Source organism: Megalopta genalis, chromosome 5 (assembly GCF_051020955.1).
Source record: "Megalopta genalis isolate 19385.01 chromosome 5, iyMegGena1_principal, whole genome shotgun sequence".
NCBI classification, from domain to species: Eukaryota; Metazoa; Arthropoda; class Insecta; order Hymenoptera; family Halictidae; genus Megalopta; species Megalopta genalis.
Genome location: NC_135017.1, coordinates 14,604,729 through 14,630,043, shown reverse-complemented (window position 1 = coordinate 14,630,043; position 25,315 = coordinate 14,604,729). Strand labels below are relative to the sequence as shown.

Genomic DNA, 25,315 nt, shown 5'->3' with positions numbered 1-25,315 from the left:
ATAATATGTTGGTCGATCGAACAATTTTCGCGTCGGGCTTGCTATTGAGTTATACAAGCTAAAAAGTAACACGATTTTCTGCCAAGTATTACAGGATAGGCGCTTCGATAGAAAATGACTAATTATCGAATCACAGTTACCAATTATTATATATTATTACATCATTATTATATATTATTACATCATATTTATAAATTGCCATTGTGTGTGTAGAATGCGCGATGTAGGTCACCTCATAATTACGTGCGCGATGCTACATAATTGCAGCGAGCATCTAGAACCTGTCTAGCTTCTAGCCACCACCCGAGTGCAGAAATCCGCGGAAACAAACGAAGCATGGTGTCCACTCCGATCTCGAGATTCTATCAGCAGGTAGAATAACGTCCGATGTCGCTCGCAGATAGTTTAGCAACTATCCAGCAACTGCCTAGCATCCGTCCAGCATTTAGGTAGCATCTAGCCACTAGCCCAGATACTGGAAATTCTCTCCGATCGACGCCCAGATTCTGCACAGAAAACGGACAATTTCGGGGGAGGAGATACGATTATTCGAGCCTTCCAGCTCGCTTTTATAGTTGTCGACGACATACATAATATAAAATAAATAATAACAATAATATATATATATATATATATATATATATATATATATATATATAACTATGTGATGTACATAAAAATACGGTAATAAAATATATAAAATATATAATATAATATATATATACATAATATAATACAATATGATACATAAAATACAATAAAATATAATAAATGAAATATAATGCAATATGATAATATATATACATGATAGAATAAAATATAATACAACATGATAAATAGAATACAATAAAATAAGATAATAAATATACATAATATAATAAAGTATAACGAATCGAATATAATAAAATATGATAATATATATACAAAATATAATAAAATATAATACAATATGATAAATAAAGTATAATAAAATATGATAAAATACATATGTATACGACATAAAATAATCGTATCTCCTTTCCCAAGTTGTCAATTTCTGTGCACAATTTCTGATCGTCGATTAGGTAGAATTTACTGTACATAGAAACATACGCGAAACAAAACGAGACACGTTGTTCATTGATTTCAAGATTCTAGCAGCAGCAGCAGCAGCAGCAGCAGCAGCAGCTAGAGCAACGTCCGTCCCTACAGATATTGTATCAAGCATCTAGCACCTAGGTATAGCACCTAGATAGCATCTGGCAGCAATCTAGCCTTCGAAATCAATCCGTTCGCCAGCCGCCAGGTCTCTGCCGAGGTCCCCCCTGCCTTTCCATTCTCTACGTCCGTTTGCCCCCCTCGTCTCCATCCGTTCTCTATCAAAGTTTTTCTGGTTCTGCCGCCTCCTAGGTACCGAGTTTTTCTTTCGAAGTGGCGGCAACGGCGGCGGCGAAGAGGGATACGTCGTATTTGTTAGCGGATACACAACGGGTTGGGTTCTCCGTCGCTCTCGCCTGCCCTCTGAATACGTTTCCCGTTTGCAACCTCGACGAGAGGAGGTCCGCGCGTAGCTGCGAGCCGCGCTGCTCCCTTTTACCTGCTGCTCCGTTCTCCTTTTTCCTCCCCGTCTTCCTCCTTCGTCCGCGTTTTCTCTTTTCCTTTCTTCTCTTTTCTTCTTTCTTTTTTGTATCTATCCAGAGAAACGTATATGTATAACCCCGCATTAGTCACGCTCGTTGGAGCTTCTTTCTTAGCGAATCTCTCCGTCGTAGACGCGGCTGGCATTAAGTGGGTCGGTTACAGCTTCGGGTAAGGGAGGAGGAGACAGGAGGTTACGCCTCCTTCCGATCTTCCTCGTCTCCTCCACCTTCCGGAGCCCGGTCTTGTCGTCTTCGGATACACCTTGCCTCTTCTCTACGCTCGGTAAAATGAAAGCATCCAGATTTAATGGGCCGGCTCGCCGGCGCCTTTCCTGGTCCGAGCCGGGAACAGGGATCTCTCTCTCTCTCTCTCTCTCTCTCTCTCTCTCTCACTCTCTCTCTCTCTCTTCTGTGCATCGTTATCGAGTGGAACGTAAATTTTTCGGAGCGAGGCCAGATCGATGCCAGTCCAGGAGCCTTCGATCTCGCTGTCCTCGACGGTGTCCTCGACGCTGTCCGCCGACGTTCCGATCCCGGCGGGCCGCCGTTTCGCGAATACTCGGTGGACGGATCTTGAAATCTGCGAATCAGAAAGTTTCGAGTGAATGAACGGGCACCGAAGAAAATTACCGAGCGCCTGAAAAATGTTCCAGTCGACCGGAAGCGACCGAAAGTTTTCGAGGCTGCTCTCTGGCTAACGCTCGAAGAACGGTCGCGGCGACCGCAGAACGCGTTCGACGGAGAAACAAATGGCGAAAGAATAATATGGGAGATGATTTTCAGTGAAGAACGAACGCTGAGAGAGAGAGAGAGAGAGAGAGAGAGAGAGAGATCGTGGAACGAGATTCGACATTTTTTTCTTCTTCTCCACGGAATAAACAGCGAATAAACGGCGCGAATTTATGGCTCGCGCCGATAAATTAAATCTGTCTTTCTTTTTGTTCCTCGGTGTCGGAGTATTGGTGTCGCTGGGGTCCCGACTGCAACCGATCAGTTTATTGCAGATACATATACGTGGACGGTTGTTCGAAACTCGGTGAAAGGGCTCGACGATAATGGCGATAATAATGGTGGTTTAAGGGCCGTTGTCCGACCCGGACGGTTCACCGATCGGATACGGTGGTGTTCGGAACGTTGTTTTATCGAACGGCGGCCTTTGATTTCTCATGCAAAATCGGATCGAATAAAATATTTGCCGAGCAAGAAATTCTTTCCGCGATCTCTCTCAAACGGTTTTCGGAGCGTGCTCGTCGAAACCGACTTCGCCACGAAAATTTCTAGCAATCGCGTACAGTTGTCATTTTGTCCTTTAACCCTTTGCAGTCGGCGAGACTCGTACAATGGTCACGCTTGTAAAAGCTTTCTAGACATAAACAAATTGATAATATCAAAATCATTTCGACGCGCGATGTAATAATTTCTAACGACGCCTTATAGTCGCCGCGCAACTGCGAAGGGTTAAAATTGCAACAAGATTCTAACCTCTTGTCATCGATATTTATGTAAATTCTGGCGCGCGCGACGAGCATCGATATCCTCCCCTAAGAAATAATTGCGATCGAAAAATTTCTAAAAAAAATTTGTCGGAAGAGAATGGACTGTAAAGGGGTTGAGACTAATTCTCTAAATGCCCGGAAAAATATCGCCGCAAAGAACGTCGCTCGAGCACGTTAAAACGCGTCGACAACGTTCTAAAAAAATCCACCCCTACTCGGGAGAGTCCGCGCGATCGTTCCACGCGAAAATCGTTCGCCCGACTCTCCCGATCGCGGAGGAAAAAAAAGGAATTCTCCGAGTCGACGCTCGGCCCTCCGACCGAAACAGTTTTCTCGACGACGAAAAATTACGGAATCCTGTGTGCAGAAACCGTCGCTCGACCTTGGGACGACCCTGGATGCCTCGTGGCCGGTGATTTTCGCTCCGGAGACACGGCGATCGTCGCGATGGCTCGATCGGTCGGTCGACGAGAGCCGGCCACGAGGATCCCCGGAGGTCGCGAGGCGAAGAAAGAGGCTCGCGAAAGAAATCCGAACTCGGCCGGGAGAGGTGGTTCCCGCAGTTTTCAACTTACGGTTCGCAAAACGAGGAGGGTAGTTAAATCACGTGACCTAAAACTCGGTTTTTAGGACAGCAGTTACGAAGAAGGAGCAATTTGGGGCTTGGAGAGCGTCGGCCCCCTCTCCCCCTCGCCCTGCGCCCCGAGTGGAATATTCGGTTTCAAAGTAAAGGGCGTCGGAAGGCGACGGGAGAGAAAAAAAGAGGGAGAGAGGGGAGAGAGAGAGAGAGAGACACGAGAGGAAATTCTTTAATTAATCTTCTCGGAGGGATTAACGAAATGAAAAGTATATACGGGCGTTGAACGGCTCTAAATACCGGTTTCCAGGGGGGCCTTTTCTCTCCCGGAAAACTTTGTTCCATTTCCTCGCCCGGCATCTGTTCGCTATTGACCACATGGTGGACAGCACCGCGTGCTGGCAGTTTCTAACTCTCGAGACTTCCGTCGAATAAAGAAGATTGGAAAGTAGCCGGCACGGCTGAGCACGTGTTCGAAACTTGGGCGTCAACGGAAGTTAATGCGATAAATTGTGGCGCGTCCATCTCCGCGCGAAAGAGGGACCACGCGGGGGTACCGTGCTCGGGATCGCGAAGCCAATCGGCGCGCGATTACGTTCTTTCGAACGAACAGAAACCGGAATTAATTTGTTGCCGCCGTCCGCACGGCGGCTCCGTTTCGACCGAGAGTTGACAAAGGATCGGAGCTTAAAGTTCGCGCTTTATGACGGATTCGTTTAGAATTGCCGCGGAAGATTCGATGTCGTTGCGAAAATTAAGGAAAGTCGGTCGATAGTTCCCAAAAGCAAAATCTATGGATACGGGGATGATTCGAGATAATTTTGCGATACTTTCCCGCGGTGATATTTCAACTCTTGAGGTCGCAAATCGAAGCTGGAAGATCGTGCTTTACGATAGACTGATCCAAGTTCGCAGAAAAATTCGCTACTGCGAGAAAATCGGGAAAAATCCAGTCGATGGTCCCAAGAAACGCGATTTACGATTTCTGGACATGGGAGTGCTTTGGATTAATCGCTTGGTACTTTCCCATGGAGATATTTCAACTTTTGAGGTCGCAAATCGAAGCTGAAAGATCGTGCTTTACGATAGTTTCGTTTAGTAATAAGTTCGGCAACGAATAAGCAAGCGAAGAACGAAGTCACGGAGGTCGTTGAATCCGTTGGAACGGCGGAATCGATCGAGGTCGTCGAAATCGGCGCAGCGAAAAACCGGAAGCGGAGGGAGTTTCTGCAGACGCGTGTGCGAATAAAACGCGGCGGATCGACTAATGGCTATATGTGTATAATATATGCGGAATACTAGTCTAGGCGGCGGGGGGGACCGGCAAACGTCAGAAACAACCTCGTGCCGGCGAAAATAATGGGGGCGGGAAACGAGCGAGTGCTCAAGAACACTGGCGCAAGTACCAGAGATGCGGCTGAGCGATTACGGCGTGAACCGTTTCTCTTGGCTTAGGCTCCCCCGAAGATCTATGCGCGAGCCACGGAGCCACGGATCCCGATCGTTTGTTGCCTTTTTTTCCTTCCCCGCCGGCTGGAATCACGGCACCGTAAAAACCATCGCTATTTAAATACTCCGCAAGCTTTTATTTCTTCGGAGCCCGCAGTCGCGGCTGCCTCGATTTCTGATTCGATCGCCCCGAATCCGCCGGCCAGGGTCATCGATCCGAACCACGATCTCTAGGTCAATGATCCATTGCGGAATTCTAATTGTTCTATTTTCGAGACCACGACGTTCCGGATCTTCCTGTAATTAAACGAAACTGTTGATCAATTTTAGCAACGAGTATTGAAGGCACTTTCGAAGTACGTCGAGGACGCTTTTTCCCTTCGCCGTTTCTTCGGTTTTCGTTCGAACGGACGAGCACCCTTCGTCAAGATTCAAACTAGCGAATCACGACGCACACACACACATCTTGGTATTGTTGGTAATATCGGGACTAGAATGTCGCGACAGCCGACAAAATCCGACACGCTTCGAATTCGAAACTCTTCATTGTAGGTTCGCTAGTCGCAACAGCTCGCGGCGGGCAGCTTAGAATGCCTGACACGGCAAAACTTGGATCCGTTGGCGGTGTTCAGGGTCGTTCAGGAGGATGTCGCCATTTGACTATGACATCAAACAGGTGGCATAACATAACGGCAGAGTAACGACGCGAGGTGTCGACCGTATGTACACCTACGACTATACGTCGGCCCGCTATTACACGGCGTTAGGCGATTACCTCTTTACGGAGCAGCGACACCGCGGCGAAACGAACCGAAATTTCGCGTCGGAAGCGACGCTCCTCGATATCTCCGAACGATGATCCGTGCTGTTTACGGATTAGAAGAGAGACGGCGGAAAGAACGATCGGATCGGCCTTTCGCGCCGCGCCGTCGACTCATCTTCGACTCGTCGTCCTCCATTCGACCACCTATTTCTCTCGCGTTTCGTCTGTTCTTTAATTCTGTCTTTTAGTCACTCGTCCGACATGCACGATGTCGCGTATCGACGCTCGCTCATTCTCTCATCGATTATTCCTCGGACGGCGGACATTTTGTAGCATTTACGGCAGCCTCGTTGTTCCAGACCCGATCAAATGTCTACGATTAATTTTTGTGAACGTTTCTGCGAACTTGAGTCGATCTATCGTAAAGTACGATCTTTCAGCTTCAATTTGCGACCTCAAAAGTTGAAACATCTCCGTGGGAAAGTATCGTAAAATTATTTCGAATCATCCCCGCACCCATAGATTTTGCTCTTGGGAACTGTCGATCGACTTTGCCTAATTTTCGCAACGACATCGAATCTTCCGCGACAATTCTGAATCAATCCATCATAAAGCACGAACTCGAAGCTTCCATTTGCGATGTCGAACGTTTAAATATCTCCGCAGGAAGGCATCGAAAATTAATCTCGAAGCAGCCCCGCGCCCATGGTTCGCAAGTCCGGATACTTCCGGCAGACGTTTCACAATTTCTGCGACACGAGCGAAGTTATATTTATCGCAATCGTGGTATTAATCGCATCGTATTCTCTTGCAAAAAAAACAATAAAAAGTTCGCGAAAGGCTTCCCTATAAATCCCACAAAATATCAAGGCTATGCATTCGAAATAATTCCATTCGGAGAACTTCGTTCGACGTTGCCCGCGCGAAACAGAAAATCGTGGCCGGCGCACACGTGCGCGGCTGCTGGCGAACGGGTTAATCGAACCAGAGAAATCTTCGCCGGACGCGTTTTTTCCCCCGCGGAGCCGCGGGTCGACAGATCCGGGACGATGTTAGAGCGGCTACCGGCGCGGCGAATCCTTCGAGCGACGATTTTTCTGACGAGCCCCGAATCAATTCGGGGCGTCGAAGAATTTGTTAATATTCCGTTGCATAAATCACGAATTGCGCCCGCACCAGGTATGTACGCGCCGGTTACACGTGATATGAGGGTAGCTGGGGAATACGTGATGCATGAGTTCGCAATAGGTAAATGTAACCGGCGCGTGTACGCGCGCGCCTCTGTGTGCACGCGTGCATGCGTACGAGAGCGCGCGCGCTCGCTCCCGTCGAGAGAATAACACGAGTATACCTCGGCCTCGATGAACATGTAATATGCGATTTCATGGTGTGCTGCGCAGCGTGCGTGTGTATCGCGAGCGCGCGGTTTGTGGTACGTTGATATTGCGTTGCGCTGCCGAAAATATGCAGCCGACATTCATGTATGCATACCTATCCGCGCGTACATACGCGCGGCTCCCTGTAGTACATACATACGTGTCCGCAGGTAGATCGGAGCAATAAGTGCGCGATCCACCGGCTTCTGCCATTGTATTAGCTCGCGGCGCGCTGCAACGAATCGCGCTCGTTTCTTACCCCGGCCCGGCTTCGCCGATCGATTATTAATTATTCATTTATTGGAAATCCGACGCGTGCCGGCTCCGCCGCGCGCGCCTAATGAAACGCTCGTTTCCGCGGAGAACGGAACTACTCCTTTCGTTTCGAGTCGGTCGAACATGCCGCGATAAAATCCGCGCTGCAGGACGCGCGTCGCTGGAGATCGTCGATCGATCCGCGATTTCCGACCTGCGTTCGTGTCGGAATTTCGCGAAACGAAATCGTACGACGATCGATTCTAGCTCGTTTCGAAGCTCGAAGCCTCCGCTTTCCACGGCCGTAGCTCATTTTCTCGTACGATTTTTGTCTCGCGCGGTATCGGCTTGCGAACCGAAGGCACACCTCTCTGTGAAAATTCTACGAACTCGGTCCCGCGAGTCGCTAAACAATTTTTTTCCGAGTCCGATCCTACCATCGTTTCGAAGAGCGAAGTCTCCTCTTTCCAACGACACCTCGAAGCTTGCCCTACGATTTTTTCTAGCCGCTTGACGGACCAGAAACGAGGAGCGAGTTCGACCGCGCGAGATCTTTCGCGATCTAACCGATAACGAACGATATTTAAACCGCTATAATCTCCGGGAGAGAAATCGTAGAACGACGAACCCCGACTCGTTTCGAAGCTTGGAACCTCCGCTTCGATTCTCCGTAGTCCGTTTCCTTCTACGATTTTTTCCCTGGGATCCGCGCGAGCTGGAACTACCGACGGTACGCTTTCTCTTCGATTCGCAGAAATGTCCAAGAACGAGCGCGTCTCCGGGTTTCGCGGCTGCTGTTTTACGCGGAAAGATGTCGCAGGGAAACGAACGATACACGGCGCAAGTAGAATCTCCGAGCTTCGAAACGAGCCCAAGTTCACTTCCGTACGATCGTTCTCCACGGAATGACAACGGCTCGAAGTTCGAGCCTGCGCGGCCCGCAGGTTCCGTCGGCTCGGAAAGGGTTGACCTTTGACCCGATCAATCGTTCTTCGCTTTAAACCCGTGAAACGACGTTATCGGGGGATACCAAAGAATCTAATAAATTCCCGAGCTTCTTAATATCCGCCGACGGAGCCGGGGCGCGGCCGCGGTCGCGGACCGGGGGATAAGAAAAGGATCGAACCGGCTCGGGGCGCTCGCGCTGATAGAGACGCCTAATGGCGCTTTTCAATTTGCACGTTAATGAATTTTTCAGCGAGCATACTTCGTCCCTCCCTCGATTCTACGGATAAACAGGCATGCCCCGGCCCCGTAATAACAAGCCTTCGGCGGCGTCTCTCGCCGCGTCTCGCGTCTCGGTGTCGTGGCCCGTTCTCGTTCGCCCCCGCCGAGAGGGACGATGTAATAAACGCAAACTTCTGCTCGAACACAAATTGCGACCGCACCCACGTACCTCGCGGTACAGCACCGCCGGATAGATAGACGCTCACCCGGTTTATCGGCAAACCGGCTCCCGTTTTGGACTCGCGCCATCTTGCGTTTTTCCGAGATCTTCCGACCAACCCTCGACGCTCTTTCGCGCCGCGGTACCGCGCGTCTAACAGAAATAAATGTCGCGACTATCCTCGATTCGGTGGAAATTCGCTGGTAATTATTTCGAGGTTAAAGGGTTGAACATTATTTTTCGATGCACTGTAAATTCTCCCCGCGATTGACGCTCGGCTTGCAGAGAAAAATGGACGATTTCGGAAGAGGAGACGCGATTATTCGAAATATTAATATATATATATAATTATTCGATTATTCGATTATGCACCTCGTTCTCGCGATTGTCGGCAATCGGCGACTATAAAAATGTGCTGCGAAGCTCGACAAACAAAAAAACTGTCCATTATTGTTCACAAGCTGAAAGAATTTATCGGGGAGAATTTACTGTATACAAATTCGTCAACAGCGATCTGTTATTCGATCGTATAAATGTCTACGAACTGGTGAAAAAAAATATTACTACGATATTTACACATTGTCCCGCCTTGTTTTTTCTATCGAAAAATGCGTCGCCGCAGCTATACAACGATATAGCGAATTATTAGAAAATAGAGAACATTGAGAAGGAATTGAAATAGTTCGCAAATTTGGTTCACGGTTACTTCGATTCTGTTCAGAATTTTCGTCTCGATCTCATTGTAACTTACAATGGGACGTGTTTCAACCTTTTTTTATTTAATAATTCGTTAATGTTAGCATCGCTTTATCGATCCGTTCTGTTACAAACGAAACAACGTCCTCGCGTTCGTGCAAATCACCGAGACGAGAAACACAGAAATATTTTAGTTTTATTTCGCGTGAACCGTGCTCGCGCGTTTCTTTCGAAAAAAGAAAAAGAGAATAAATCGCGAGGGGTTAACGGAGGATCGCGCGAAACCCGGTAATAATCGGGCGAGTCCGCTTTTCGTTCGAGGATGCATCAGAATTCAGCGGTTCGGGGCATCCGCGCGCACGCAACAACCTCGGCGAGCTCCAATTAAAAAGTCCTGTCTAATCCACTCGCGCGCGCGCGCGTAACGAGAAGTATGTGCGCCTGCCGGCCGGCTGCTTGTTTCTTGATCGTTCGAAACACTTTACGGCGGCAGAATTCCACGGAAGTTCCACGCAGTTCTATCCAAGCCAACTATTTTAATCTATCCGGTTAGGATAATTAATGACGCCGACTCTTTGCGTACTTTAACTTTGAGATAAGGGAAGCTCTGGAGGGAACGGCAGAGAGATAAAGAGAAAGAGAGAAAAAGATGAGAGAGAAATAGAGAGAAATGAGAGAAAGAGGAAGGGAGGGAGATAGAGAGAAATGAGAGAAAGAAGAAGAGAGAGAAGAAAATTTAGAAAATAGAGAAAGGGAGAAATGAGAGAAAGAGAAAGGGAAGGGGATAAAGAGAGGGAAACGAGGGAAAGAGGAAGAGAGAGAGAGAGAGAGAGGGATAAGAAAAATTAGAAAAAAGAAAAAGAGAGAAATTCGAGAAAGAGGAAGAAAAAGACAGAAAGAGATGAGAGAAAAAGAAATAGAGAGAAATAGGAGAAAAAGGAAGAGAAAGAGAGAAAGAGGCGAGGGAAAGGAAAATAGAGAGAAACGAGAGAAAGAGAAAAAGCGAGAGAAATAGAGAGAAACGAGAGAAAGAGGGAGAGACAAGCGGAAGAGGGCCGGGGAGACGCAACAGGGGACAGAAGCGAGAATCGAGAAGCGAGAAGGGAGACAGAAGAGAGGAAAAAGGGCAAGGGTGGTCGCGCATGGTTCAGCTGGATGCTGAATGCCGGGAGAGCACATGCCTCCCGTGGGATAATCGAGAGAGGCCATGATGGACGATGCATTCTTTCTCTTTCCCAGCGGAGATAAAACGAAACGACGGGACAGATGAGCTGAGTTGCCGCTCTAAAAGTTTTTCAGTGCGTAATACGCGGCCGGAAAAAGCGGCAGAGAGAGAGAGAGAGAGAGAGAGAGAGAGAGAGAGAGAGAGAGAGAGAAGGGAGCTGGAAAACGGAAAGGCGGCCGCATTGTGGCGCATATAGGGTGAGCCGCGGAACTAGGACAAGTTGTATTTGTGTCACTGTTTGTTCCGGAGGGAAGCGCCGAGCTCGCCGCGCCGAGCCGAGCCGAGCCGAGCAGCGCCGCGCCGCGCCGGCTCGCCGGAGGAAGGAAGCGTTTCTCGCTGCAATCGAGTCGCATCTTTTTTAGTTTAATTTGCTCGCCTGCACGGAGTGCGACGCCGCTCTCAGAGCCAGGGACGCCCGCCGCTTTTTCCTATCGCGGACACGCCGCTGCTTTCGAGCGGTTGCCTTCGGAGACTTCGCTGGTTTCAGTCGTTTGGGTCGTGGAATTCGCTGGTTTCAGTCGTCCGGTTCGTAGATGTCGCTACTTTTTCAAACGTTGAGATTTTTTCGACTTTGCTCGCGAGGTTTACTCTCCTTCCGCGTTCGGCTCGAACACCTCGCTACTTTGAGCCGATGAGATTTTTCCGCGCTTTGCTGCTTCGAGCCGTTCCAGTTTTTGTGGACATCGCTACTTTGAGACGTTCTGCTTGCCCGGACTCTTTTCGCGATCTCAAATTGTTCCGTTGTTCCAGACTGCAGCTATTTCGAGCAATTTATAATAATGATCATTTGAGCAACCCTCCGAGATCTTGCCTTTTTGAGAAAATCAACCCCCTCCCCCTGCGAGGTTCGATGTTTAGAAGCAAAAGTCTTTACCTTTGCCAAAAGTGTTTGCGCGGAACAACGGCACAGGAGCGCGCATAATGAAACAAATACAATAATGTCTCTCTAATTAACGCTCAGATTGTCCACCTTGTTCGTAATGTCTCCCTAACTGACGCTCGGATTGTGCAGAAAAATGGACAATTTGGGAAGAGAAGATGCAATTTTTAGAGCTTTGCACCTCGTTTATTATAGTTACCGATCGTCGACAGCTATAAAATCGAGCCGCAAGGCTCGAGTAATCGTATCTCCTCTTCCCAAATTGTCCATTTCTGTGCACAATCCGAGCGTTACGCTATTTTCCGTACATTGGGACAGCTCGGACAACGAAAATCGTGCCGCCCTCCCTCCACGATTCGAAAAACGATCGTAGCTTCGAAAAGTCGTGTTTCGGCCAGATTTTTGGATCGAACGGTGCGGGGGCGGAGTTTTCGGGTGCCACTGAGTATAGGAGTATAGCGTTGCCGGATCCCCGGTTGCGAAACGGCGCGACGCGCTCGACGGATGACAGAGGGGGTTGTTCGAATGGGAGCGGCGCGGCGGTGGCTCAAGAACGACTCGGCATCCCAACATAAAATCGCCATTACCGCGGCCGTATGGCAAGTTACGGCGCTACGAATACCTCTACCCCGCCTCTCCGCCGCGGCGTCCCGTAAATAAATACGTCGTCCCGTCTTACATACTTCAGCCCCCGAGACGTATATACATAGATTCCGGGACAGGGGAAGTGACAGACCAACGCTGGCAGCATTCCAATAAAAATTCGCCGATGTCGGGCCACCTGACGTGAAAACGGATTGTGACGCGTGTGCGCTCCGCTCGCCAAAAGTCCTCGGCCTCGGTCCGCGTCAAGCTCGCTTGGCCACCCAGCAACCCTTAACGCTCCACGCTCCACTCTTCGTCTCCTCCTCCGGCCTTCTTCTTCTTCTTCTTCTTCCTTCTTTCCTTCTTTTCTTCTTCTTTTTCGGCTACTGCTGCTGCCTCCGTTTCTTCATCTCGGACTGCGATAATTGAACCACCCCGGGATCCTGGCTCTTGAACCGTTTAATCGGGCATCGGTCAATAACTTTCTATGGTTTTTCGGGATCTGGAACGGCGAACGAACGGTTTTTGATTACCAACGAGTGGACTGCGGGTTTTTATGCATTTTCCGATCCACGGAAACCGGCGGATGTAAAGTTTCCGAATGTAAAATTGGTGGAAACTTTTCAAGAATTCGAGGACGCTGTTGTGTCGCCTTAAACGACGAAATATACAGAGCGTCCGAAGAATGTCTTGTAATTTGGAAATGAGAGGTTCCTGAGATCATTCGAAGTAACTATTTCCTTGGCGAAAATGCGATCCGCGGCTTCGTTTACGCGAGTCATTAGCAAAAAAGCAGCGACCAATGAGAGGCGAGCTCGGCTGTCGCGAGGCGGCTCAGCCCAGTTCCCGTCATTGGCACTGCCGTCTCGCGCCAGCTGATCTCGCCTCTCATTGGTCGCTGCTTTTCGTTAATAAGTCGCTAAATGGTTCGCGCCAATTGCAAAAAGTAAAAACTAAATAGAAGCTAGCAAAATACACTGAAGCTTTCATCTCTTTTTTTTCCAACGTTCGGCGTTCGGGAAGAGAACGCCGGTGCAAATGATCCCGGACACCCTGTACATCCAGAAAATAGCAACGATATATGTATGTGTCTGTTACGGAACAAGAGTTCGAGGAGGCGAGAACTTACTTGCTGACCCGAGCCTGCTAGCTGAAGTTTCGAAGAGATCCTAAATAAAGGAGGGGCACATTGTCGACTGTTCTACCTCGCCGGGAGTAAATTAGTCCGAAATCATCGAAGATTGAAACCCCCGTGGACGACCCGTGGCAGATGGCAGTGGAAGCGTGGCAGTGCTGGCAGTGGAAGCGGTCGGAAGTGGCTATGAAAAGAAAAGGAAAGCGCGGCGTGAGATTACAACCGTTTAGTCGCCTCGTAAAACCGTCTCCCCAGTCCGCGCGGCGCTTGTTGCATTGCTTTTTCCTTCGTCGCGTCGGTTCGTAGTTCCGTTGCCTCGCCTCGCTTCGCGTTGCTTCTCGTTGCTTCGCGTTGCTTCGCCGCGCGTTGCCTCGCCTCGCGCTGCTTCGCCTCTTGCAATTATTTTGATTAGGCGAATCCAGTTCCAGTTATCGAACTTCCAAATTTCGATTCGCTTGGATTTTGTGCATTTTTCATTACAAATCCACTGATCGTAACTTATCTAACACTTTTCCACGATGTTTGAAAATCATAAAATATAAATCATCGCGATTTCGAGCGTGGTGGATTCAGAGTGGACAATTCGGTTGCCGTTTAACGAACTTTTACCGATTTCCTTACGGATCGGCCGTGTCGGGGCGGTAGCATATACAATGGCAATCGAACAAGAGACAACGAAACAAGAGAAAACAAAATAAAACAAAATAAAATAAAATAAAATAAAATATGAGCAAAATAAAATGGAGAATAGAATATAATGAAACGCGATCAATTAAACCGTAATGCGATACAATAATTTCTACAATGAATTCGGTTGGCACTCGCGATTGTCGGCCGTCCGTTGTGCCCGACAGTGAATTTCGAAATTCAGATATTGTTGCTAGATTGGCCTGGACCTGAATCCCGAGTAATTAATAACGCGCGAGCCCGAGCAGAGCAGCCAGGAGTCTTCGGCCCACTTTGGTAATGACTCTAATTACACTTCACAGACGCGTGTGCGAATGCGAGTCGCGTTGCGTCAACCGAAAATTGAATATACTTTCGCGACGCGACGCGGCGCGACGTTCCGTTGGCAATTAAACGCGTGGGCGTGGAGCTCCTCGCGCGAGCATTCAATTCGTTGTTCCGTGAATCCCTTGAACGAGAGACGAACGACGGAAACAAAGAAAACAGCGGCAGATCATTTTCTTTAGGACGTGTCTCTACGCTGCCGTTTCTACGAAACGTCGAGCGCGCCGCGTAAGTGAAATTACAGTAATGTCTCTCGAATTGACGCCCGGATTGACCACAAAAATAGGCGATTTGGGAAGACGAGATACGATTATTCGAGCCTTGCGGTTTATTTTTGTAATTATAAATTGTCCACAATTATAAAAACGAGCCGCAAGGCTCTCCTCTTCCCAAAATTATGCATTTTAGTGGACAATCTGAGCGTCAGTAAGGGAGACAATTACTGTATCGATAATGTCTCCCTTACTGACGCCCGGATTGACCACAAAAATGGACAATTTGGGAAGACCAGATACGATTATTCGAGCCTTGCGGTTTATTTTTGTAGTTATAAATTGTCCACAATTATAAAAACGAGCCGCAAGGCTCGAACAATCGTATCTCCTCTTCCGAAATTATCCATTTTAGTGGACAATCTGAGCGTCGGTAAGGGAGACATTACTGTACCCGTCGCCCGAACTTCTTTTCTTCTGTTCGTTTCAATTTGCACACGGCATTAATCCCTCGTCCACTTGGCTCGCGCAATAAACGCGGACTGAATCGTCCGCGGCAGTCGTCTCCGCATTGTTCTTGTAATCCCCGCGCATTTAATAAGTTTGTATTTTACTTCCGCTTTGAAAGTTCCTCTCCTCCGCCGCGCTGAAATATTGTTCCCCGCCTTCGCGTTGCGCCCGATGAAAAACTTTGTATGCCGAGCGACCCGACCTCGTCTCCCCCTCCCCCCTCTCTCTCTCTCTCTCCTCTCTTCTCTTCCTTACTATGAAAATATGTCGGAAAAAAGTTACCGGTCCGGTCCGTCCAAGAGATTTTCGATGAATTTCAATCATACCCGCGGAAGAACATATGAACGAATTTACATTCTTCTGCAATTTAAATACAAAACTGATATTGTTTCGCGAAAGAGCAATCTATCTCGTCGAAAATCTATCGGTCGCGCGTGCTCCGGCTGCTCCATGTTTAAAACACCGCTCATTTTTCCAGGCACGCGGCGGAACTTCCAGTTGTTCGTCTAGTTTTTAACGCGCGGCTCGACGACGCTGCGGGCGGTGCTGCCTTTGGTATCCTGGGTGTTAACGGATCCTGGTCGATGCCGCGGGTCCCGCCGATCGAAGACAGGAAGTTCTAGTGGTCGAAATTGGTCGCACGCGAAATCGATATCGTATGCGAAATCAGCCTGATATACTAATCGGTGTAACATATTAATAGGTGCATATAAATATCGTTATTTGACTAATCCAGTTTTCGACAAAACTGATTTAATTAGAAGACTGTACCTTGAAAAAAGTCTTTGTCTTAAAAATCTAGAAAATCCACGTCTTCCATGTTTTATAGCCTGACTAGGCTGAGTCGATCTAGTTTTAAAATGTGACGAAGATGCAATTACAAAGTTATCGCGTTAAACGCTCTTAAAACATTTAAAAATCTTAAAGCGTGAGAATATTAAAATATGAAAATATTAAAACATTCAAATCTTGAATTGTCAAAATATTAAAATATTAAAATCTTGAGATATTAAAATATTGAAATCTTGGGATATTAAAATATTGAAATCTTGAGATATTAAAATATTGAAATCTTAAGATATTATAATATTAAAATATTAAGATATTAAAATATTAAAATATTAAAATATATAAAAATATTAAAATACATTAAAATATAAAAATATAAAAGTATAAAAGTATACAAATATAAAAATATAGAAATACAAAAATACCGAAATATTAAAATACCAGCCACCCCACCCACCGAAAACCAAACGTCTCCGTCGCAGCTTGCCGCGACGCAAAGGCCCAGCTATCGGCAACAAAAGTGCATCCCCCGCGCCGCGTCAGAAGGAAGTGTTCCAGGAACGGCTGGTGTGATTCATTTGGACGAATTAGATGATTGTCGAGTCGGAAATATTATATTGTCCCAGTCGGCGGTGAACGCGTACGATATATTGTAGCCGGCCATGTATCCGCATCAAGTATTTATGACATCAGCGAGGGTGGTGTGTGCACCTTAATAAGCTACTGTCAGACAGCTGGTCGCTGAGTCACTACTGAAACATTGCGTCGTGCATTATAAAGCCAGTCAGTGGTCTCCAGGGCATAGTAGACCCGGGTCGGAGCGGCGGCCGATCGTGCCGCGCCGCCACGGTTCTTCGTCAACCGCGCCCCCCCCGTCGTAGATCCGCAGATATAATTAAACGAGAGCCGTTATCTAAGAAACGAAATTAGGCGACCGGTCTCGTATAGCATACCGGGCCGGGCTTGTCACGGCCGGTTCCCGGCGATCCGGGATCTCTCGGCGCGCGAGCTCGCGATTTCGAAATTTCTCGGAACGGTAACAAAGTCGGGAAGAAAACGCGGAACGGGGAAATAAGTAATAACGAGCAAGAGACTAGAAGTTTTGCGAACGCATTCTTCGGCAGTTCGGGAACTGGGTCGCTCGGCACTTACGTTAGTGGAACCCGGGTTCGCGCGGCAAACACCGCGGCGCGCCGCGCCGGGGCGAAATTCAATGAAAAAAGAAGACGGTAGAACGGAACGAGGGAAATAGATGAAATATCGTTACGAGTTCGAGTGTCTTCCCGGTTCTGCTAATAGCTTGCGAGAAGTCTTTCCGGGATCCTGCTTCTTACTCGGTCCGTAGTCAGCCGGCACCGATTGTTTCCTCGGTACACGGCGAAACTAGTTCGCCTCGACGGCGACTGTTACGAGTCTCCCGGTCACCGATGCGGCAGAACCTCGATTATGCGAACTAATCGAGAAGACAATGGATGCTTGAATAATAGAATGTTGCCCGAGCGAGGCGCCTGGTTCGATCTTTCGAGATACCTACGGCGATCGATCGAAGTACGTATTCGTAAACGGGACGATTCGTTTAACGATTGATTCGGCCTCGATGAGTTGAATTTTATCGATGCGATCTTCGCGAATTTATTTTAAATAACGCACAGTGGCCCGATGTTCTTCAAATCGTAGGCGAATTAAACAGACGCGAACGACCGTAGCAGCTTGCGCCCATCCCTCGTCAAGGGTGCTCTGTCTAAGGTAACGCCGCGACTGCTCGCAGCTTTCGGGCTTGTACAAAATGTTTCCGATAATTTACAATTTCGACGTGGTTTCGCGACCATTCGATCGTTTCACCGTGCGAACCAGAACGCTGCACAATTATCGCCGAGAGGTTCTCCGCATCTGAATTATAAATACTATTACGGCCAATAAATTTGTCGCTGCAGCACTGCACAATCGTGGAGCCTGTCAAAGCTGAAAGTATCGCACGCGACGAATTCGGACAGACTTCCGCGACAATTGGCAATGACGTATCTGGAGCGGATCTGCTTGCTCACTAGTCCATTAAGTCCATTAAATTGGCCCAGCAGAAGTTTCCGGTGTTTAGATTTGGAAATGTCGGCGTAAATAATTCGACGAGTGCATTTGTTTCGTCCGAACGATGCAACGATGCAGTCCCTTGTCTCGTAATCCGGAAATAGAAGGTTCCCGAGGTGATTCGAAGCAACTTTTTCCTTGGCTAAAATGCGATCCGCGGCTTTGTTTACGAGTTATCGACGAAAAACGCCGACCAATCAGAGAGGCGAGAGATCAGCCGACGCTAGACGGCCGAGCCAATCAGCGGAACTGGGCGTCGACCGCTCGTTGACACGGCCAGCCGATCTCGCTTCTCATTGGCCAGCGTTTTCCGTTGATAACTCGTAAACGAAGCCGCGGATCGCATTTTCGCTGAGGAAAAAGTTGCTTCGAATGGTCCTAGGAACCCGTCGTTTCTCGCTTGCGCGATAATTCTGGGGCACCCTGTCTAAACGAGGACCGAGCGAGCCCGAAGAATCGGAGAAAGCGGATCGGGTTTTGGTACAAAAGGAGCGGCGATCGCGAGCGTGCTCGCAGGGCACACGTAACGTAACAGAGGGAAACGAGGAAAATCGGCGGCCGAGGCCGACGAGGATTTCTAAGCTTTGCTCTTTGTGCCCTTCGCAGCAACATAACCGGTTTGTTTGAACTCTTGGACCTAAGCCAAATAGGAATTGGCTATTGACCAAACCAATGGTACCTAAATTACTGGTGCACCACACGACACGTTGTACGTGGATGTAGGCGCTCGGCCCTTGTTACGTGTCGTGTATTCGATTATCTACGCCGTGGTTTATTACGAGCTAATGTCGCGACAGCCGCGCATCTGCTGCGATCGCCGCGATAATCATCGTTCTGGTATATCCTCCCGCATCCTCTCGCCGACTCCGGCACACAGTCTAATAAATTCGGGCTCGTTGACGGTCAGCTGCCCGTCACTTCTATAATCCGCCACCGCAAACTACCGGCCGCAGAAACCCGCCGTCCGACGCCTCCGGAACGACACCGTTCTCTCTCCGCGAATCCGAACCGTTTCGGATCGTCGCCGGTGTTTTTAAGAGCGAGCGGATATCGTCGACGGCGGCGGCGTGCTCCGAGACGGCACGGTTAACCCGTCGCGGTTGATAAGCAACTTGCTACCTCTTGTAACTTTCGTAGCCGAGGAGATACATCGTTGCTATTTGACGAGTATATAGAAACGGCAGCGAACCGGATACGCGGTTAAGTTTCAGTACGGTTGCGCGAGTCGATCGTTCCTCGCGAAGTTGCAAACGCGAAGCGTCGCGCGAGCGGCCGCGTTTGGATCCGAAACCGCGGGAATCAATTAATAAGCGAGTTTGCTACCCTTTTGCAACTCTCGCGTTCGAAGAGACGCGTTGTTGCTATTTGCCGGTCGATCTCGATGTTTCTTTCTAACCGCGTTGCTTGCGGTTGCAGTAAATTCTCCGTAATTCGCGCTTACATTGCGCACAGAAATGGACAATTTAGGAAGAGCAGATGCGATTATTTGAGCCTCGCGGCTTGTTTTTATTATACGTTATAAAAGCAACGTAAATTTCGTGTCTCTCATCGTTAAATAATGTATTGGCATTTTTCCGAGAAGTGTTCGGAGCTCGGAATTGAAATCGGCAGATACGAGAATACTGAGACACGATTCGGGCGACAGAATTCTTGATATTCGGACAGCTATAACTTTGTGAAAAAAAATCGTACAACGATGGAACTCGGCTCGTTTTAAAGCTTGAAGTATCTATTTTCGGACGCCGTCTGTCGATTTCTTCAAAAAAATTTATTCGCGACACGGCGGATGAAAAACCTCGATCCAGACTTTACGCGAAATTTTCAACCCCCGAAACTTCGACGATATTCAAAGTACTGTAACTTCGTAAATAAAAATCGTGGAACAACGAAACTAAGCTCATTTTAAAGCCTGAAATCTCTACTTTTTCCGCGTATAATTCATTTCTGTGGAAAAAATTTTTCGAAGACACGGGGCACGTGGGAAGCTGTAACAATTCATATCGGACAAAGTAGAAACATTTATACAATCTTGGAACTAGAATCGGTATGCAGTAAATTCTCCGTAATTGACGCTGAGATTGTACACAAAAATGGACAATTTGGGAACAGGAGATACGATTATTCGAGCCTTCTTGTATAGTTGTTGACAATCGGTAACCACAAAAACGATCGCAAGCCTCCAACACTCGCGTCTCCTCTCCCCAAATTGTCCATTTTCGTTCACAATCCAAGCGTCAATTATGGAGAACTTCGATCGAGGGTTTACGGATCGAGCAGATACTTTTTGTAGATCGCCTATCGGTGCTCGCGATCGCTTCTCTCTCCCGGAGTCGTCCAGGGATTTGCGGGCGTAAAAAGAGCGCCGCGCCTGCAGAAAAGGCGACGAAGGCGTCGCGTCGTCGTGAGACTACAGCCGGAATCGTCCGTGCCTTTCCTCTCCCCGCCCCCTCTGTCCCACATAGGGCTTTGTAATTTTAATTATTTCATTAGTGGAAATCCTTCGAATATACAAAGGAGGCGAGCTGCCGTTGTTCCTCGAGCTCAAGGGAATTCGTCGGTTTCCGGGCGACGTCGTCGACGTCGCTCCGTCGGCGAACGCTTCTATTTTTCTTGCAGAGACGTTTCCTCTTCTTCGTTCGCCCGTCGTTACCTTCTTCCGACAGCTTTCTCTCCATTTATCTCCAGATTTGTCGACACATCTCCATGACTTTGCCTATTCACTGGTCGGCCGCTCCATCGAATCCGTCAGCCGCGATCGATATAAGTCACTGCCTCGGAATATCGACGACGGCTTACGACGGCTTAACTCTCCTGCACGGGCGCGCCTCTGTTCTCGACTTGTCGCCGATCTTTGATCGACCTAAACGTTTCGTTCCCAGTAATTATAGCCTCTCGAGGTCGCCGAGCTTGTTCCGCGGCAACCTCGGTCGCCGCGGTCGGATTTTTTGGCCCGATTTTTCGCGCCGAATTTTATCCTTACTCGACGGACTCTGTTGCTCTTTCCTCCTAATTTAGTAGTAGTACGTAACAAGTAATCGGCCCGAAAATTATAGCACGACCAGCCTGCTGTTGCTTCTGAACGCTCGGCGGACAGCGACGAGGCGTCGCTTGCCGATGCGCCGAACGCCAATATGGCAAGCCGGGAAATCTGCAACCTTATCTTCGCGGATTGCTGCACAATACGAGCCAACATTAGCAACGACTCGATGGAATGCAGCCTGGTAGCTCGCGTTATCTAATTTTCGAAAATGAATCTCGTCGAAAGAGGTGCCGCGGCGTAAACCGCATTCTCCGGATATTCGAGGATATTCGAGGAACCGTTCTGCAAGGTCGAGCTTTTGCGGAGAGAATTTCGGCGTAATTCACTATACTTGTAACTCTGCTGGTGTACACGGCGCGGCGGTGATTCAAAGCGTCGCAAAGTCGACCGAGCACAGTCGCAAAAAGCTATTTTCCGAATTAGCACTCCGCGGCGCGGTCCCGTAACGAGAGGCCGCATCGATCCGCATTATCGATTAATAATGAGCTTCTAATGGCAGTCACGGGCAAAGTTATATTGGATCCGGTCACAAGTAATTTCGGATTTCTAGCAACTAGCGCCCGCCCTCCCCAACAGTCTGCGGGGGGTGGTCTCGCTCTTTGCAGCGCCGGCGTCGACTCAATCTCTGCCGGATAAACAATCTTATTCCGCGACAAGCCGGCGACAAAGCACCGCCGCTCACGATTCTAGAAAATTTTCTCTTCCGTTTTTTTCTTTTTTTTTGTAGTCGAATCTTTTAATCCCCGACAGAATTTATTCGTCGCAGCCGTCGGAAGCGAAAGCTTGTAATTACGCGTGCACGTAATTATTGTACTCGCGAAGGCAGGACCTTGATTATCCGAACGGATCTGCGAGATATAAACGTTCTCGTAAATGGAACAATTATTTGGACGGCGAGCCGGGTTATATCTTTATTGATTTTCGCGAATAAACAGGACGCTGCGCGCGAAGAATCTGTTCGCGCGTGTTTCGGTGCAGTCGAGAATCGTCGCACTCGCACCGCGTTTCTTCGTTCTCGGCGATCAACGCGCGCGAAACTTGTACGTTCAGTGGCAAGATCAGCCGTAAATTCAGACATCGACGAAGTCTGATAAATTCTCTGCTAAATTTTGAATATGTTCGCCCATCGTTTGGGGATAACGCGAATTGCAAGAAAACGATTCGTCGCGAATTGATTTCGAAATGTTTGCCTCGAACGAATCTTTTTACCATTACAACGACACTTTGCCACGATGTCGAAGCAACGAACAAAAAATCTTCTCGTCCAAGAATTGATGTAAACGGCGTTGTTGCGCGGTAGCCTTACGTCGACGCGTCGTTAAGGGATGAAACTCGTAAATTCGCGCGACTCGCGCCGAGCAGCTTTCGTTCGCCCCCGCCCAAAAAATTGCGACCGAGCACACACGTCGTCGCGTCCGGAACAATGTTAAACGCTCGGTGAAACGTCGCATCGAGTTCTAGAACGTTTCGGCGCGTTCGTTTCGAGACACGGGAATGCGCGGCGCTTGTCGGCGGCGTCGGATTTCGAAATAATTCTTTGGATCGTCCGGTCCGATCGAAAGCAAACAAAAGACGTGTTCCGCGGCCGTGTTAACGACAAAGTTCCCCCGGCCGTGGAACGCGATTATTGTACTCCGTTCGAAATTGTTTGACAGCGGGAAACATTAATCTGTCAAGTAATGAAAACCCGGGGCGCGGCGGGGCGGGGCGGGGCGGCCGATCGCGGGAACGAAACGAAAGCGGATAACATCGGCTGATTCATTCGATTTTCATCTTGGCGTAGGAAAAAGGGAGCAGAACAGGAAAAGCAGGCGAGGAGAGATCGTTCGATTAAACTACCCAACCTCATTTCGCTCGAACGCACGAATGTCGTTAACGAATTTCGTTAACGACTCATGCGATCCTGTCGTCTCGCGAGATTGCTTCCTAGCCTACTTCAGGCTACGATCCGACCGATTTCCCGGCAAAACAGAGAACGTGCTTCCGCGCCCAGACCCGATCCTAACGTTTTCTATACCCCGACGGTTCTGATCGTTACGAATGTCTGAGCTGTCGGCCATCGATCCTTCGACGCAGCCCCGCGAATTAGGAACGCCGCGCCGCGGCAATTTTCGCCAATGAAATGCGCTACCCGTTCACCGCATCCCACCGTTATAACCCGTGTTGCATAAAATAACAGTTATTCGGGGAACTTCTTCCGAGAATAAGTTGAACAAGGGGTCCGCGCGCGATCGAAACATTTCAATTTTTAGTTACACGGAACAATTGGGGGGTGATCGGAGGCATAGCGAGCCTTGGGGCGAAGGAGAACTCTGTCCAACATTTATTTACGCGATTAAAATTTCTGCGATTTAAAGCGATTCGTCGGCGTAACGATAATTGTATCCGTTGAATTAGAGAACGTCACTTTTACTTAGCAAATGAATCGAGTTTTAAAGCATCGGCAGCTCGGAGTGCCAATAATATTAATATTTCTAATCAAAATAATTAGATGAAGCACACGTGCACAAGTGCGAAAGCATCGGGAATATTTCAGAGTACAATAAATTCTCCCTAATCGACGCTCAGCTTGGGAACAGAAGTGGACAATTTGGGAAGAGGAGGTCTGCTTTGCGGCTTATTTTTATAGTCGTTGAGAAAGTCGTTATAGTCCTTCTCCCAAATTGTCCATTTTTGTGCACAATCAGAGCGCGAATTAGAGAGTATTTACTGTACATCGCTCTCTCGTTCCTTCGCTTTCATTCGAAGTATCGAACAAGGAACCACAATTTCATTTAATTTCTGCTTCTTACCGATCGTTCATGCTATAACGCTTTCTTCGTAAAATCGGTGGTTTCTTCTCGAGCCGCGCGTTCCATTGGTCACAATTTCGATGCACGCTGCAGTGTCCCCTCGAAAGGGAAAAATCGGAGGAACGTGGTTTGCGAAACGTTGAACCTACCCCTGACTGCCGCCGCATCAAGTAGCGCCTGGCGGCCCCGTGTTCCGAACCTCCTATACTATTTGCCATGACCTAGGAACACGGTATCAAATCATAAACAAATATCCCGGTAACGAGATGCAAACAGTGCGTTTACGGAACAGCTGAGATGATAGCTAGGTAGTAGTAATGGTAGGTAACCAAAAGGGATGAGGACAAAAAGAGACGGGGTGCAGCGCGACGCGACGGGACGGACGACGGGTCAGAAGACGGAACGAGAGAACGGAGCCAGTTCAACGGAACCCGGAGAGAAAAAAGAAACAGCACGAACAACACGATGATAACGGATACGGACATGGATCCGCGTGTTTGTTCGTCGCGGCGAACTCTGACGGAGGGCCGGAGCGTACGCGCGCGGATATCAATTCTTAGAGCGCGAGAATAGAAATTATGCGAGCGACGCGGTTGCGTTCCAACCCCTTGCCTTCCGATTGTCTTCAAAGAGACGCGCGCGCGCAAGCTCTGGGTTATTTTGACGGGTTATCGCAAAATGAAACTAAAGTGGCTCTGTTTTATCTTTTTAATATGTAGATGTGGATATTGTTTCAATTGTAATAGAACGGATTAATAAAGTAAAGCAAGCATTAAATAAAAAAATAAACATTCTTTTTTATTTATATATTTATTATATATTTATATATTTCAGTTTCTATCTTTTCTATTTCTCCTTCTGTAATAAAGGCTTTTCAACCCGCGCACGCGACTAAGTAAATGAATAAATAATGAAATAAGTGCAGCGCGGAAGACAAAGATTAGAAATGTAGAAATGTAGAAAGTTCCGAAGCGGTTCTGATTGTTCAGCTATTATTTCGAGACGCAGAAAGACGGCGGAGAAGGTCTGCAGTAGGCGAATCGGGACCGTGACGACGGTAAATCGGAGCGGCGACGACGTTCATTTGATTCGGGCCGCGGCGATTAACGTCGGGGCCGAAAATCGTCGTAATTTACGCACCTGCGTGAGAAAGTTTCTCGTTATATTTCACGGGTTTCGCTTCAATGACTTAATGGAAATTTAACGGGCGAACGCCGGCAGTTGCTTCCAGACCTCATTTCCCTTATCACCTGGAAATCCTGCGAAATGTTATTGCGGCTGCGGAAGTTGCGAGTCCAGTTACGTAAGAAGACTTAGTTTTTCAATCTTCGAGTTCCTCAAACTTGCTCCATATACGTATGCAAAGCTGCCTTTGGCGTCGTAGACCGCCGCGACGCGACGCGACACGACGAGGCGCGCTCGGTAAAACTTGT

At 48.3% G+C, this 25,315-nt stretch overlaps 1 long non-coding RNA gene across 2 annotated transcripts; it reads right to left on the bottom strand.

Moving 5' to 3' along the window:
• Positions 1–680: 680 nt before the first annotated feature.
• On the bottom strand, positions 681–25,315 carry LOC117227004 (uncharacterized). Of its 2 annotated transcripts, XR_013033250.1 has the most exons (5): positions 25,023–25,315; positions 23,883–24,103; positions 13,438–13,627; positions 12,407–12,810; positions 681–2,199 (listed from the first exon to the last, which is right to left on the bottom strand). It is a non-coding gene; the product is annotated as an uncharacterized LOC117227004 (long non-coding RNA). The 2 variants fall into 2 exon arrangements; XR_013033249.1 differs by lacking the exon at positions 681–2,199 and having other exon boundaries at positions 9,108–12,810.